The sequence below is a fragment of the Mesoplodon mirus genome, assembly GCF_964341445.2.
Source record: "Mesoplodon mirus genome assembly, chromosome: 7".
Taxonomy (NCBI): domain Eukaryota; kingdom Metazoa; phylum Chordata; class Mammalia; order Artiodactyla; family Ziphiidae; genus Mesoplodon; species Mesoplodon mirus.
In genome coordinates, this window is record NC_138983.1 from 103856026 (window position 1) to 103862536 (window position 6511).

Sequence of the window (6511 nt, forward strand, 5' to 3'; positions counted from 1 at the left end):
ATCTCCAGGCTTCTTCAGATTCCTCATCCATACTGACGTCAGTGGTCTAAAATGCCACCTGAACTTGTCCCTTCCATTCTTAGCTATTTTCTGAGGAAACCAGCTCCACACACATGGGTGGTTAAGACCCGCTCTCCTCCTCCTCGCTGCCTCCTTTAGGGGCACTTGCCGCTGCCTGGGGACACTGCACTGATCCTCCAGAGCCTGTGCCTGTGGCTCTGTGACACACCCCTCGCACACTCACGGCTCTGGACTTCCGCTGTCCACTCTGCCTTGAGTATCCTTGCCTTTCACCAGCTGACTCACCAGTTTCTCACGAGTCCTTTAAGACTTAGCTTAGGGACTGCCTCTTTTGATGACTTTTCTTTGCCTCATGGCTCCCCCTCTTCTTCCACAAACACTGACTAAACGCCCTGAATATACCCGTCACAGCAGGTCACGTGCAGGATGAGACATCTGCTGTGCGTCTTCCTCTCTCACTCCACTGCTAAAGGGCCAACACTACATCTTGCTCGTTGTTTCACTCCTCTAACACTCAACCCATGACTAAGGAACTAACTAGTACTGTAGTAGCCCTCTTAGTAACAATCAGGCAGGACCTTCTACCAGAAATCTGACACTCCAGCTTTTCTCTCATCTCACCTTTCACTCTGATTGAACTAAAGACTTATCTGTACATGTTTTACCAGGGAGACATCATTTAATCCAGAGATGTGTCATCACATACTCTTACATACTCTGCCATTTAAAAGTTCTGCTCACGATGGGGGAAGGAGACAGGTGTGCTTTCTGACAGCCCCACTGTTTTTGCACTTCTACTGGTCACTGGCTTCTCTCAGTGCCTTCCTTAAACCCTTCTTCTCTTAACAAGGAAACAGGATAACAAAGTAATTAAGAGCCTGGTTACAGCCTATGTGTGAACAGAAACATAACCAAGGACATAGAGAATAGACTGGCGGTTGCCAAGGAGGAGGGGGTGGGAGAGGGTTGGATTGGGAGTTTGGGATCAGCAGATGCAAACTGGTGTATATACAGGATGGAGAAACAAAAAGGTCCTACATGGGACTTCCCTGGTGGCGCAGTGGTTAAGAATACGCCTGCCAATGCAGGGGACATGGGTTCAAGCCCTGGTCCGGGAAGATCCCACATGCCAGAGAGCAGCTAAGCCGGATGTCACAACTACTGAAGTCCAGGCACCTAGAGCCCGTGCTCTGCAACAAGAGAAGCCACCACAATGAGAAGCATGTGCACCTCAACTAGAGGAAGCCCGCGTGAAGCAACAAACGCCAAACACAGCCAAAAATACATACATACATACATACATACATACATTTATTTTTAAAAAGTGCATGTATTTAAAAAAACCCCAAAAAGGTCCTACTGTAGAGCACAGGGAACTATATTCTATATCCTGTGATAAACCGTAATGGAAAAGAATATGAAAAAGAATGTACATAAATGTGTAACTGAGTCACTTTCCTGTACAGCAGTAATTAACACAACACTGTAATTCAAGTGTATGTCAATAAAAAATAAAATTTAAAAAAATTGCCAGAAAAATAGTCACGTAAGGGGAACTTCCCTGGTGGTCCAGTGGTTAAGACTTTGCCTTCCAATGGAGGGGGTGAGGGTTCAATCCCTGGTCGGGGGAGCTAAGATCCCACATGCCTTGAGGCCAAAAAACCAAAATATAAAACAGAAGCAATACTGTAACAAATGCAATAAACACTTTAAAAATGGTTGACATCAGAAAAAATCTTTAAAGAAAAAATTCACATAAATCAGAAACAAATGAAAGATAATAAAGTCCATACATTAAAAAAAAAAGAGCATGGGTTCGGGTCACATTGCAACTTCCCACTTACTTATAGCTGTGCAATTCTGGGCAACTCACATAATGTCTCCTCAGACTGTTCATCTATAAAATGGGGATGGTAAGAGTTCCCTACCTCAGAGCGTTGCTGTAATCCATAAACACGGTTAAGTGCCTTGGTAAATGTTTGAGGCTCTCTGGTTATTATGAATTAAAATATGTCAATGGCTTCTGGCCGTGTGATTTATATAATAGTTTGATGTTTAACCAAATGGTAAAACTATTCCATTTATTATTCCCATCTCTTTTTAACCCTTAGCCTGCTTTGTTGTTTATGTTTTCTCCCACCACAGAGTGCTAGTTCCAGGAGAGTAAAGGCTTTATTTTGTTCACTGCTGAAAGCAACAGCACCCAGAAAAGTACTGTATATATGAAGCCCTCAGTATACACTAGCTGAATGAATGGTGCAAAGTGTTACAAGGAAAAGTACACCCAAACTTTCATTATAATAAAAAAGTATAGATAAAAAAATCTTTCTCTAATGGCTTCCAGTCAAGTAACTGAAAACACCATATGCTATAATAAAAACATAAGTAATTTATTAAAATTTGAAGGCAAAAGCATAATTTAAAAATATTTAGACCTATGTTAGGCGTGATAGAGTATGGATGCTTTCTTGAAATTCACAATCAGATCCAAGAGTATCACTTTCAGACTGTTCTAGTAGACTGAGTTTACTTTTAGTTGTCTTTGATGAAACAGTCACTATTCTACTCTCTTTCTTAACAGAAATGTATTTTTTCGAAGACTCACTTTTAATTGGTTTATTAACCAAAGAATTATTTTGCCCAATTCCTTTGCTTTTCTGCTTTACAGGTGAGTCAGAGCAGGAATGCAGGTCCTTCCCAGGTTGTTTCTTAGCAGAGTAGTTTTTGGTCTATTCACCTGCTTTGCTCATTTTCTCTGAAGAAGACCTGCTATTTCTAGATAATTCTTCTTCTTTTCTTTGACTTCCAGTTCCAGAAATGACGTCTGCTGAAGGAGAACATGTTCTAGCAATGAAATCTTCAAAAGACTCCTGCCGCTGCTCTGTGACTGCGACCCCCAGGTTGTCTTTGGAAGTTTCTAAGGCCTCCTGAGTAGACGCTGGGACATGGAAGGAGTCGAGAGGCAAAGGAATCCTAGCATCACCTGTAATTTTCGGAAAGTGGAGGGGAAGACAAAAGACAAGACAAAAATTCAGTGATGAACAAAGCCAACCATTAAAAAGTAGAGTTCAAAACTTCAATGTTACTCTGTAATCTTATTATTAACACAGTCCATTGATTAATCAGAAGATTTCAGAGCCAGTTTTTTTTTGTAATTATATCTTGCCAAGTGATTCTCAGCTTAACCTAGCTATAACCAAGGCTATGTCCGCTACGTTTTCAGACTTTGGTGATTGGGGTAGTTATTACCCATTTCCTTTCCCTCACTAAAAATAAAACCCTATTCTGTAAGATAATTAATTTCTTTTCTATCCTCCAGGCACATGTAAACCGTATATAGTTTGTGACCAGACTGTGTTCTCAAGCTGTCAGTTCCCAAGACCACTCTGAGATTGGCTGATGGGGGCTCCAAGTAAGGCTAGAGGAAAAGCTGACAGGTTTTCCCCTCCCATTCCCATAACCAGGTGATTCACTCTAATATGTTACCTATTAGCTATGTCTGGATTACTTATTTTAAAAATTATATCAGTATGTGTACCTTCATTAGTGTTCCTTCATTGTAAGCTGACTGCATACAAATAGAAACCTAGATAAAATATGAACAGAATAGGCATTTATACAATTTAAAATCTGGAATATTTTCTCTAATGTCTTCTTTCTTCATTAAGGATAGTTTGCTTTAACTCATAAATTTTCTCAAGAACTTCCAGTCTCCTTATTTACAAAAGTACAGTATCATGAAATGGGCACACATTTACTAATCTCAGATTTGGAAAGGACTCCAGAGTCTTCTAGCTCCCGAGCATGTGAACTATTAGAGACTGATCATTATTGTTTTCTCCCTGACTTGGTCATTTCCTTTTTGCTAATCACTCTTAGAATCATTAAGTGCTGTTCTGTCCATTTACTTGGCTATTTTGCATTTGTTATGGGGCACCCTGTTTTGATTCTGATTTTCCTTCTTCAAGTGCCTTCTTTTCTTCTTTAGGTGGACTACTAACAGTAGAATTCACCTGGGGACGACCTAGTAAATGAAAATATGACTGATCTATACCAGCCATTGTGGCCAACTGCCCAAGCCTAGACGAGAGGAGGAACGGAGAAAAGACAAAGATTATAATCACAGAAGAGCAGTTTAGATTTCCCCAGACCTACAATCATGAAATACTTCTAAAATCTTTTTTTTTTTTTTTTTTTTTTTTTTTTTTGCGGTACGCGGGCCTCTCACTCCTGTGGCCTCTCCCGTTGTGGAGCACAGCCTCCGGACGCGCAGGCTCAGCGGCCATGGCTCACGGGCCCAGCCGCTCCGCGCCATGCGGGATCCTCCCAGACCGGGGCACGAACCCGTAGCCCCTGCATCGGCAGGCGGACTCTCAACCACTTCGCCACTTCTAAAATCTTAAAAGCCAACATCCTACTCCAGACCACAAGCCTCTCTCTCCCCCAAATCCTCAGCCCTTTCCAGATTCATCCTCTAGGAGACATCCCACTGTCTCACTAGCAGCTTCAATATGTACCGTGCACCCTGTCCACTGCCTGTCACACCTCCATTCCCACACTTCTTTACCACCTTTCCTCCAGTTTCCAAGAATGTGTTTGTTCCTTCCTTCCCAACACCAACACCAATTCATTCACTGACAAAACACCGCTCCATCAACTATCAATCTCCACTTCCCTCTTTCAGCAAAATTGCTCCCGGTTGAGAACCAATGACCTATATCTCCCCTGCAGATTAATAATCATTTTTATGTCTAAGGCAAAGATAACTTTAATTCAAACTTATCAAACAAGCAAAAGAAGTGAAAGATAGGAAAATTCTTATGCATTCCCGACTATTTTCAATGAAAACTGCCTTTAATTTAGTCTTTACAAAACAACTATACCTACTAATTACTCTGTCTACAGGTTACTCTTTTATAATGGGTTCCCCACTCTACCAAAGCAGGCTTCCCTATTTGCATTTCTTAAAAAATTTAATTCCTCATTTTAAAACGTCAACTATATTACCTATAATTACACTAAATTTGGCTAAATATAGACACGTAAGTGATGAAAATTGCTCCAGTTCCTCAGCAAACTACCATTAGAGTCGCAAAGAGAAGAATGCCATGAAGAGAAATGAACTAACCCAGCATCTATAAGGAGAACCAGGAAAGCATGGAACTTCTGAAAAGAATTCTCAGTGCTGCCCAAAACACCTTCATCATCCAGGATCATGCTTGTCAATGAGTGGGCATGAAGGGCTTCAGACAAAGAGAAAGTTGTGTTTCTTAACTGGGCATTTTCATGTTCCAGCTACACAAGAAGAGTGAAAACGTCTGACATGATTTTTTCTCATTGTCATCAAAAGTAGTCTTGCCTTGGGCTTCCCTGGTGGCGCAGTGGTTGCGAGTCCGCCTGCCGATGCAGGGGACACGGGTTCGTGCCCCAGTCCGGGAAGATCCCACATACTGCGTAGTGGCTGGGCCCGTGAGCCATGGCCGCTGATCCTGTGCGTCCGGAGCCTGTGCTCTGCAACGGGAGAGGCCACAACAGTGAGAGGCTCACATACCGCAAAAAAAAACCCAAAAAACAAAAAACAAACAAACAAACAAAAAGTAGTCTTGCCTAGTTTCAAGGAACAAAACTAAAACACTCAAAATGTAATTAATTTGTAATTAATGTAACCCTCTGCCAGTAAAGACAGAGACCATATCACATAATAACCAAAACCCACAGGCACCCAACAAAGTTTCCTATATAACACTTAGGTGGTATATAAATAAACCAAAGTTACCGTTTTATTAATGATCTTTCACAAAAGATCACATTTCTAACTGGTTCAATTCATAATGGAGCCTCATTCCACATTAGAAAATGACCTGCTTTAAGTTTCCCTTAAAGTAGAAAGTGAATTATAGAATCTGATTTGAACAAAACATATTACAACTCTGCTGAATGTTAAGAATTAACTTTAGTGAGTAAAATATCTAATGCTTACGTTTAAAAGTCCTAAATCATACCCAACCCAATTTATTAAATGTACCATCACCAATATTTTCTTTGGCTTCTTGAACATATTCACCCCCGTGCACTCTTCCCCTTCCGCTCATCATCTACGCACTTAAAACCCCCTGTAAGCTCAACTCTCGTATTTCTCAGAAAGGCCGTTAATGTTCATGATGCCCCTTTTGCCTTACATGAGCAGGTGCTCAACGTTTATTGAATGAGTGTCTGCCAATCCAGTGGATGCACTTTCAAAAATTCCTCCCTACACGCACCCTGTGATAAATTATATTTAGATAGAACTTTTTAGATTATGCCCTGTTTTCATGCACATTACCTAATGTAATTCTCATAGTATATATTTTTATCTTTCATTGCATTCTTAGAAGTTTTCCAATATCTTAAATTTATTTAAATGATTCACTTTCCTAATTCATTGCCAGGAGAGTCTCATCATGTCTTTTATGTTACTGTATATACAATACATGCACAGAAGGTGCCTTCT

General features: G+C 40.7%; 1 pseudogene across 1 annotated transcript; it reads right to left on the bottom strand.

Moving 5' to 3' along the window:
• Positions 1 to 2456: 2456 nt before the first annotated feature.
• Positions 2457 to 3083, bottom strand: LOC309808928 (centrosomal protein of 78 kDa-like; annotated as a pseudogene). Its single transcript has one exon. The product of its transcript is annotated as a centrosomal protein of 78 kDa-like (transcript).
• Positions 3084 to 6511: the final 3428 nt, after the last annotated feature.